Here is a 9,394-nt window from a genome sequence, read left to right as displayed (position 1 = left end):
GCCACTCACACAGGCTCTGCTCAGCCTCTTCCCTCCCACCTTCGGGACAGGCCGGTGCTGCCGCGTTGTTGAAAGCCCCCCAGCGCCTGCGGCCTCGCTGCTGCCAGCGCCAGGGCGGAGGGACACAAGTCCTGTCTGCCCGGTTGGTAGTTGCCATCTTGGGATGGTACAAACAGAACAAGAGGGAACGGCTTTAAACTGCAACAGGGGAGGTTCAGACTGGACAGGAGGGAAAAATGTTTCCCAGAAAGAGTGGTCAGAGAGTGGAATAGGCTGCCCAGGGAGGGGGTGGAGTCCCCACCCCTGGGGGTGTTTAAGGGCCGTTTGGATGAGCTGTGGGGGGATGTGGGGTAGGGGAGAACTTTGTAGACTCACAGAATCATCAAGGTTGGAAAAGACCCTGAAGATCATCTAGTCCAACCAAAAGGATTTACAACCCAAAAGGATGAGGGCAAGGGCAACTGAAGCTACAAACTTTGGCTTCTGATTGTAGTATTTCAGTGCCAAAACAATGAACAGATCACAAGAAAAAGCACTTCAGAAAACAAGACCTGCAGTCTCAGTCAAGGTGACTGGTACAGACTGCAAAGCAGAATATGTATTGTAGTCCTGAACAAGTCTACAACTGACTCCTATTATTGTTGCAGGTTGCTGAACTGATAGCTACTGTAATCACAGAATCATCCAGGTTGGAAAAGATCTTGAAGGTCATCCCGTCCAACCATTAACCTAACATTGACAGTTCCCAGCTCCACCAGATCCCTCAGCGCTGGGTCAACCCGACTCTTCAACCCCTCCAGGGATGGGGACTCCCCCCCTGCCCTGGGCAGCCCATTCCAACGCCCAACAACCCCTTCTGCAAAGAAATCCTTCCTAAGAGCCAGTCTGACCCTGCCCTGGCGCAGCTTGAGGCCATTCCCTCTTGGCCTGCCGCTGGGTCCTTGGCTTAAGAGACTCATCCCCCCTCTCAGGGAGTTGGAGAGGGCCATGAGGTCTCCCCTCAGCCTCCTCTTCTCCACACTAAACAAGCCCGGGAGGTTCTGTCTCTGCCCCAGGCGGAGCCCTGTGCTCTTGCCGCTCCTGCAGCGAGCGCTTTGCTGCCTGCAACAGGCGATACTTGGTGATGGGCTGTTCTGTCACTGGGTCAGGCGATCAGCTCAGTGCCTTCGGCTGCCTAATTCTCCTCCTTAAAGCACACACTTTAACACTGATTTCTTTAATTGAGACCCCTCTAAACATCTCCTGGCCTGCCAGCCCTTTTCAGCTAGCAACACAGCTGACATACAGTGCTGGTAGAACTCCAGCTGTCATCTTGCTTTGACGGCAAAAGGCTTTTGTAACTTGGACCCTTGACTGTTTTGTCATGAAGTCTGCAAGGCAAGAAATAACGCCTTTACTTGAACAAGCAAGACACCTGTGCACAGCTACACACGGCTGCCTGGGACCGACACCTTTTTCTGCTCAAACCAGAGCACAGCTCCCTCGGGAAGAGCCATGGGCAGCGCAGAACGTCCCTCTGCTCGCCCTGCGCCGGGTGCCCGGAGAACAGCGTGAGCGCTGCTGCTTACGGAGCAACAGGCACTAGAAAGCAGCAGTGAAGAACAAGGACATCAGGATGGTGGAAATGACACGGAGAGCCTGAAGCATCAGCCGGGCAGGGCTGGCAACTAACCCTGTGTCGTGGTTTGATCCCAGTCAGCAACTGGGCCCCACACAACTGCTCACTCACCCCCACCTCCCACGGTGGGAGAGCGGAGAGAATCGGACGGGCAAAAGTGAGAAAACTCATGGGTTGAGATAAAAACAGTTTAATATTTAAAAAGAAACAACAAAACATTGTAAGGAAAAGAGGAAAAAAATGTGTCCTAGTTTCAGCTGGGATAGAGCTTTTTTTTTCCTTCCTTCTTAGTAGCTAGAACAGTGTTTTGGATTCAGAATGGGATTTGATAAGAGAAGAATGCTGATAACGCACTGATGTTTTTAGTTGTTGCTAAGAAATCAAGGACTTTGCAACTTCCCCTGTCCTGCCAGTGCGCAGGTGCACAAGAAGCTGGCAGGGAGCACGGCCAGGGCAACGGCCCCAACTGCCCGATGGAATATTCCAGATCACACAACGTCGTGCTCAGGGGATAGATGGGGGTTGATCAGGAAACTCGCTCTCGCTTCCAGGCCTGTGGTTTCAGGACTCTCTCTTCTCTGGGATCCCTGGCCAGAAACGGGCTGGGCATCGGTCAGCAGGTGGTGAGCAATCACACTGTGCATTGCTTGTTTGTATTTTCTATTATTACTATTGTTGTAATTTAATTTCAATTATTAAATTGTTTTTATCTCAACCTAGGAGTCTCCCCACTCTTACCCCTCCGACTCCCTTCCCCATTCCCCAGGGGTGGAGGAGGGTGAGTGAGGAGCTGTGTGGTGTTCAGCTGCCAGCTGGGTTTAAACCACGACAAAAAGAAAGAAAAATAAAATCCAAGAAAGACAAATGATACAAATGAAAACAATTGCTCACCACCAACCAACCAATGCCCAGACAGTCCCCAAGCAGCACACACACCTCCAACCTCCATCCCAGTTTTATTCCTGAGCGTGACGTCATGTGGTCTGGAATATCCCTCTGGTCAGCTGGGGTCAGCTCTCCTGGCTGTGTCCCCTCCCAACTTTCTGTGCACCCTGGTGTGGAATAAGGGGGGTGGAGGGGGGGGAGGAGGGAGGGCGGAATGGGAGCACAAGACAGGAGGACAGGGATGTGGAGGGATGTCACACGGGAAAAAACTCACTTGGGGAAAAACTCACATGGGGTATGTTTCAGTAGAAAGCATTTGGGGAATGGAGAGACACATGGAGGGGGAGAGGACGGGGAGATGGACACAGATGGGGGGACAGATGGACAGGGCTGGGGGGAGAGAGCCACCGGCCACATCTTGTCAGATGGACCTTCTGGACCTGCATCGCCTCTAAAGATGCAGGAGCAAAGGGAATCATCCCATCCCACCAAGGTGTGCAGGGCCAAGACCCTGAGGTGGGTGCAGGGAGTGTCCTAGAGCCAGGCTGGGGTTGGGCCAGGCAGGTCTTTCGCTGGTGGGGGGCAGGCGCCGGGTTTCCTGCGCTGGCACAGACCCAGCTCAGACGTCACACAGACCCTCTCTGTCCTGCAACTCCCACCAGGTGAGACCCTGGGAAGACGGAAGACCCGAAGACACAGGAATTTCTTACCTTCAGTGGAAACTTATAAAAACTCAAGACTGCCTTTTAGTTAACAATGAAAAAGAGCAGTGAGAGACTGTGGTGGGTCTTAGGTCGGGAAATGGAATGCTGCTCTGCTGAGGCATATCACAGAGTGACACCAGTTCCATCTCTGTAATACCACATCAAAGATGTACCCCCCATCCCATCCCATCCCACTCCATCCCAATCCCATCCTCATCCCAATCCTATCCCCACCCCACCCCACCCCACCCCACCCCATCCCATCTCCAGCACTGCATGGGCAGCTGTGTACGATGGGACCTGGAAGATCAGCCAGTCTGAAAGAGACCCCAAGAGCAGCAGCTGAAAGGGGCCCTGGAAAGAGGGACACATTTTGCAGAGGAGATGAGGCAAAAATCCCCCATAGTCAAGCTTGCAGCACCCCAAACCCAACAGCATCGCCCTCGCTAACCCCACAGGAGCTGCATTTGTCCCAGGGCAAGACGAGCAGGTCCCCAGCGAAGCCTAGGGGTCCTGGGGCAGAGGGCTAGCAGGGCTCATCCCTAGGTCATGTCACTCACCACAGGAGACAGCCAGGGTGACGTGGTTGCCCTGTGTGGAGCCAGGGCTCTGGGGCTCATTCTGCTCGTTTGTTGTTGCCTGGTGCCGCTGGTCCCGCAGGTGTCCGTGTCTGTGGGTGCCCAGTGCCTGCCAGTGCACCAGGCCATGGGGCGCTGCCGCAGCGAGTGGGAGCCCCAGCACCTAAGGGTCATGCTCTCTCCTGGAAGCATCATGCTCCAGGGTGGGCCCAGGGTCAGCAGGATTGTCTCTGCAGCCGTGAGGGTCCAGGCAGGAAGGAGGAGGATGGAGCAGAGATCACAGAATCACAGAATCACAGAATCATTCAGGTTGGAAAAGCCCCTCGGGATCATCGAGTCCAACCCTCAGCCCGACTCTACAAAGCTCTCCCCTACCCCACATCCCCCCACAGCTCATCCAAACGGCCCTTAAACACACCCAGGGGTGGGGACTCCACCCCCTCCCTGGGCAGCCTATTCCACTCTCTGACCACTCTTTCTGGGAAACATTTTTCCCTCCTGTCCAGTCTGAACCTCCCCTGTTGCAGTTTCAAGCCGTTCCCTCTCGTTCTGTCACTAATTCCCTGGGAGCAGAGACCAGCACCAACCTCTCCACAACGTCCTTTCAGGGAGCTGCAGAGAGTGATGAGGTCTCCCCTCCCCTTCTCCTCCTCACACTGAACAGCCCCAGCTCCTTCCATCGCTCCTCACAGGATTTATTCTCCAGGCCCTTCCCCAGCTTTGTTAATCAGTGCAACAGCGTGCATGGTGGGGAGCCCCCAGCCCTGAGCACGAGGTGGGAAGAGGGCAGAACCCCAATGCTCACTGGGGTTTCTAGGGCACTGGTGGGATTTTGGGGGACTGTCTAATCTTTCAGAGGGGCAGGAGGGCTGATGTTTGGTGCCCAGTGCTGCCTGGCATCTTTTGAGCCATGTGGCACATGGAGGGACAGCAGAGTCACACTGAGCCCTGCTGCCACTTGAGAGGACACCAGAGCCTGCCGCCTTGTTCAGCAAGACCTGCCCAGGGCCCCAGGGGCTGTCACCATAAATCTGCAAGCAAAGAGACTCAGCAGCAAGGATAAGGACTCGAGCTGAGAGGAAAGGAAGAAGGGGTGAGCACCTCAGGGATGTGCCTGCCAGGTCTCCTGGCATAGACAGGGGTGATGCTGGCCTTGGACATGAACCATCCTGCGGGGGAGAGGGTTTGGCAAGGCCTGCCAGGTCCCTGAGACACCCCCCAGCAACTCCCACCACACTCATATCCACCAGCCTTGCTGGACGCCAGTTTCCTTCCTCCCCAACAAATGAGGCCACCCCAAGGAGGAACACCTGAGCCTACACTGTGACCATGGCTCCAGCCAAATCTCCTCAGCCTGGCAGGATAAATGAAAACCTTCCCTGAGCAGACCTAAGTCCCGTCCAGATGTGCCCCAAAGAGGTACAAAGGACAAGTGCCCAGCAGATCTTGTGCTGGAGATGGAGCCTCTGTCCTCCAGCCCCCGAAGCTCATGGGTCACTGGGGCTCTTTGGGAACATGTTACCCCCTGGCATCCACACGGGCTGTCCATCCCCTGGGAGGAGAGCAGGCACCAGACCCCACCATTCTCCCCACCAGTCCCCTTTGCCACACTCACCCAGGAGGAGCAGAGCTCTGTTCCCTGCCATCCCAGGCTAGAGGTCCAGCACTTGGAGATTGTCTTGCAGAGAGCGACAGTGACGTCCGTTGCACAGAGAAAAAGAGGAAGGAAATGGCTTTTGTTATTGTTGTGGTGATGATGATGATGCAAAGAAACAAGTCCAGCTAACCAGAAGCCTTCTGTGTTGCCGTAATGACTGTGCCTGAATGCACTTTTTATTGTTTTCCGTCACTTCATAGAGGATTTGGGTCTCACTCTGTTCCTGAAACCAAAGCCCCATAAAGCCTCTGCTTCATGCAGCCCCCCTGAGATCCCTCTTCCACTCCCTTGGGAGACTCTGCTCCTCCTGGGAGGATGTCAGAATTTGCTGGGGTTTTCCACTCAGAGAAAAGGGGTTTTGACAGATTCTCCTCTCATAAGACTTTTTGCTACATGTTTCCCTCCTTCTCCAGCATCTTGGAGTCCATCCACGCGTCAGCACCTGCCTCGCCCTCAAGCAGGAGGAGTTACGGGCTCTTCTGGAGTCATATTTGTGATTTCTTTGAAGCTTTCTCCCTTCCTTCCCAGAAAAACTTTCCCTATGCTGGAGATCAGGCACCAATGGGAAAAAAACAGGCTTGTTTCTGCTGCTTGCCCCTGACATGGATCAGGTTGGATGGGTTGCAACAGGCACAGGACTAGTTATGGGACGCTGTGGACCATGCAACTTCTGGTAGGAACCACATTTCAGCAGGGCTGCCCTGAAACATGTAAGAGTGAAGCACAGACCAAGCCTGCCCCACGGTCTTTGCCTGTATCTGATTTATCATTTGAGCATGTCCCACTGGCCTTGGGACAGACGGACTCAAAACACAAAAGCACTGGTGTAACCCCTGAACTTGAAGCTCATCTTCTAAAGAAGCCAAGTCCTTGAAGTTACCAACTTCCCAAGAAACAACATGTGCTGCAGGGAGTTCCTCCACAGCTCCAAGAGCCTTGCAGGAGGACACACAGTGCCAGCACAGAAGGACAAAAAAAAAAAAAAGAAGAAGAAAAGCTTATTCTAATTTTTGACACAGCCTGACTTCCTATGAGGAATTTGTAAGTTTGGAAGGAAGGAAAAGAGCCTGTAATGTGTTCAGGTACTCTACTGAGGGGAAGCTTTATTACTGTTTTCTCCATCCTCTTCTGAATTTTTCATTCTTGGGACATTGATTTTCCTTCTGCCTTTTAGATTCTTACTCTGCTTTCAGCCTGAGGTTCAGTTCTTCCCTTCTGTTGCAAGAGCTCTGACTGTGGCAACCAAGACCACCCAACAGATGAAGCCCCACGGATGAGAGGCCTGCTGTGAAAGTGCCCCAAGGCACCCAAGCCCAATTACCTACGAAGCTAGGTAATTTTAGACTAGATATTAGGAAGTATTTCTTTCCAGAACAGGTAGTCAGGCATTGGAATGGGCTGCCCAGGGAGGTGGTGGAGTCCCCATCCCTGGAGGGGTTGAAGAGTCGCGTTGACCCAGCGCTGAGGGATCTGGTGGAGTTGGGAACGGTCAGGGTGAGGTTCATGGTTGGGCTGGAGGAGCTTCAAGGGCTTTTCCAACCCAGATGATTCTGGGATTCTGTGAAGCCCCTTATGCAATTACAGAAGTGGTTGGCCAATGGGAAAAACCATGATGGCATGACGTGGCGACTCAAAGATCTCGAAAGGACACCTTATGGCTACAGAAACCGGTGCTGAAAACACAACAGATAAACAAGGACAAAGAGCGTAACTGCCATGACTGATACTGAAGCAAGCCTCACTGGAGAGTGAAGGAAAAAAAGCAAAACTGGGATAACAGAGAAGGATGGTGTGCCCAGGGACTGTGATGATAAACAAAAGACCCCTGGAGAGAGGATGTAATGAGCAGGGATAATACACACACTCTCCTCTGAGAAACTCCAGGGAAGACTGTGCCAGAAACCTGTGACGGACGTGAGCGCCTCGTCGGTGCCTCTAAGGAGCAGTGACCATGACATCGGGATGGACGGTGAAGGGATGGACGTGAAAATTAAGTCAGAGAATGTGGTGACTAAAAGGCACAAGGAAGCAGAGACCTCAGAGTTCTGACAATGTATTTTACTGCACATCTCACATACCAAATGAGCAATGGGTACCCCGTGGCCTGCTTTGTATGGCCGGTCCTCCTGCCTCTCTGGCCCTTGGTGTCTCTGAGTCACAGTTCTGACAGTTTTCTATGCTCACCCCTAAGCCATGATATGTCCCTATTAAAACAGCCTTAAACCACCCTATCCCCTCCATTACCACTCAACTCCAAGCAGCCCGTCATCCACTGTGGCTCTGCCACCACCAGAGCTCATACTTCAGCACCTCCTTCACCCATCCGACAGTCAGCCCCGTGCACGGGGACGTAGAGGCCCCGATGGCTGACACTGCACTTCTTTGGGACTTCGTTGTACCTGGTATTGGCTGCAGAGCGACTCAAACAGAACCGGCCTCATCGACAGCTGAATCCAACTGCAAACCAACCTGAGGACAACTGATGAACCCGCTTCCCTCTCCCAACCATCTCTTGATCCCAAACTTTAGAAACCCCTTCTCTTCTTCTGAAACCCCCCTCCTTCCCGACAGCTCCTCACCCTGTATGTGCACCCCTGGACCCCCTGTGTCAGCTGCCCCTCAGGTGCTGCTCTTCCAAGCCGTGCCTTGCCTCCTGCAGGTACCTCCAGTCCTCTGACATCCCACAGGCTCTGGGCTCTGCCACAGGCCACTCACGAAGTGAATTTCAGACATTTGGAGCCTGAAAAGGGCCTGCTGCGGGCCGCAAAGGCTCTGGGGACAATGTGGTACCTCATGGGTGAGCAGGAAAGGCAATGAGCTGTCCCATGCTCTGAAAACCCCTCCGGGCAATGTGCCTGCTGCTTTCATCAGAAATGCTGAAGCTCCGGGGACAGATGCTCACTCTAACCCCTGCGAGATGATCTTACCATCAGTCCTAGAGGAAAAGGCAATGTCAACAACTTTAACAATATCCAACAGAACCAGTGGAAAAAACAAGGTTCCTTCTATAGTAAACTCAGAAATGCCAAAAAACCACAATGCACCAAAAATTAAAAAAAAAAAAAAAAACAAGAATGCAGAATATTAAAGCACCTTGCAACACTGAGCCCCCCACATACAGTCACTGCTCCAAGAACAAGCGGTGCACAGAAAAGGTACTTTTCTACTACAGACACTACTCAACCTTGACTCCCCCTGAAGCTCCCACCTCAGACAGACGCCTCTGCCCCTCTGAACACAGCTCAGCGCCACAGCGGCCTCGGGAGCCCAGCACCCCCCCAAGCAGCCCCGCAGCCCCCCCAGGATCGGGGCGGGCAGGGGAGCGGCGGCGGACGTTCTGCTCCAGCGGAGACCAGGACCCTGCTCTTGGCTACCCCGCTCCATCACACCAGCCCTGTCACCGGGCCAGCAGTTAAACTTCATTTCACTGGGACAAACACAAACTTCTATTTAAATAAATAAAAATAGCTTAAGATCATTCGAACCCACGTGGGAAAGGAGTTCATTAATAGCAACATTATTAGCAGAAATTATGTGCTTTAGTTTCCTACTGAGGAAACCAAACACTATGCAGTTACAATTAATTTCCAGCAACACCAGACTTATTTCCTAACTTCTAGCAGAGCTACATTCTGGATAGGCCTGAACCACTAGATCCCACACAAATCCCTTCTCAACCATATCTCTGGTTGCGAAGTGAATTATTTACTCTAAATCCCCAATGACTCTGAGTCACCGAGACGCCTCGATGATCTCTCTAACTCCCTTAACAGAAAGAGACAAGGCCCAATGGATAGAAAACCCCCCAAAAAGCATGGAAATCCAAGAAATGCATCTCTTAGGAGGACTATGAAGGTAAAAGGCGGCTCTCACCTTCTCTGAAAACCCCAGGAGGAGATCTAAGCTGACTAGAGCTATCTTTGGGGTACCAGGGTCTGAACAAAAACATCCC

Source organism: Strix aluco, chromosome 30 (genome assembly GCF_031877795.1).
Source record: "Strix aluco isolate bStrAlu1 chromosome 30, bStrAlu1.hap1, whole genome shotgun sequence".
In the NCBI taxonomy this organism is placed as follows: domain Eukaryota; kingdom Metazoa; phylum Chordata; class Aves; order Strigiformes; family Strigidae; genus Strix; species Strix aluco.
Note: the sequence above shows the minus strand (reverse complement) of the source record.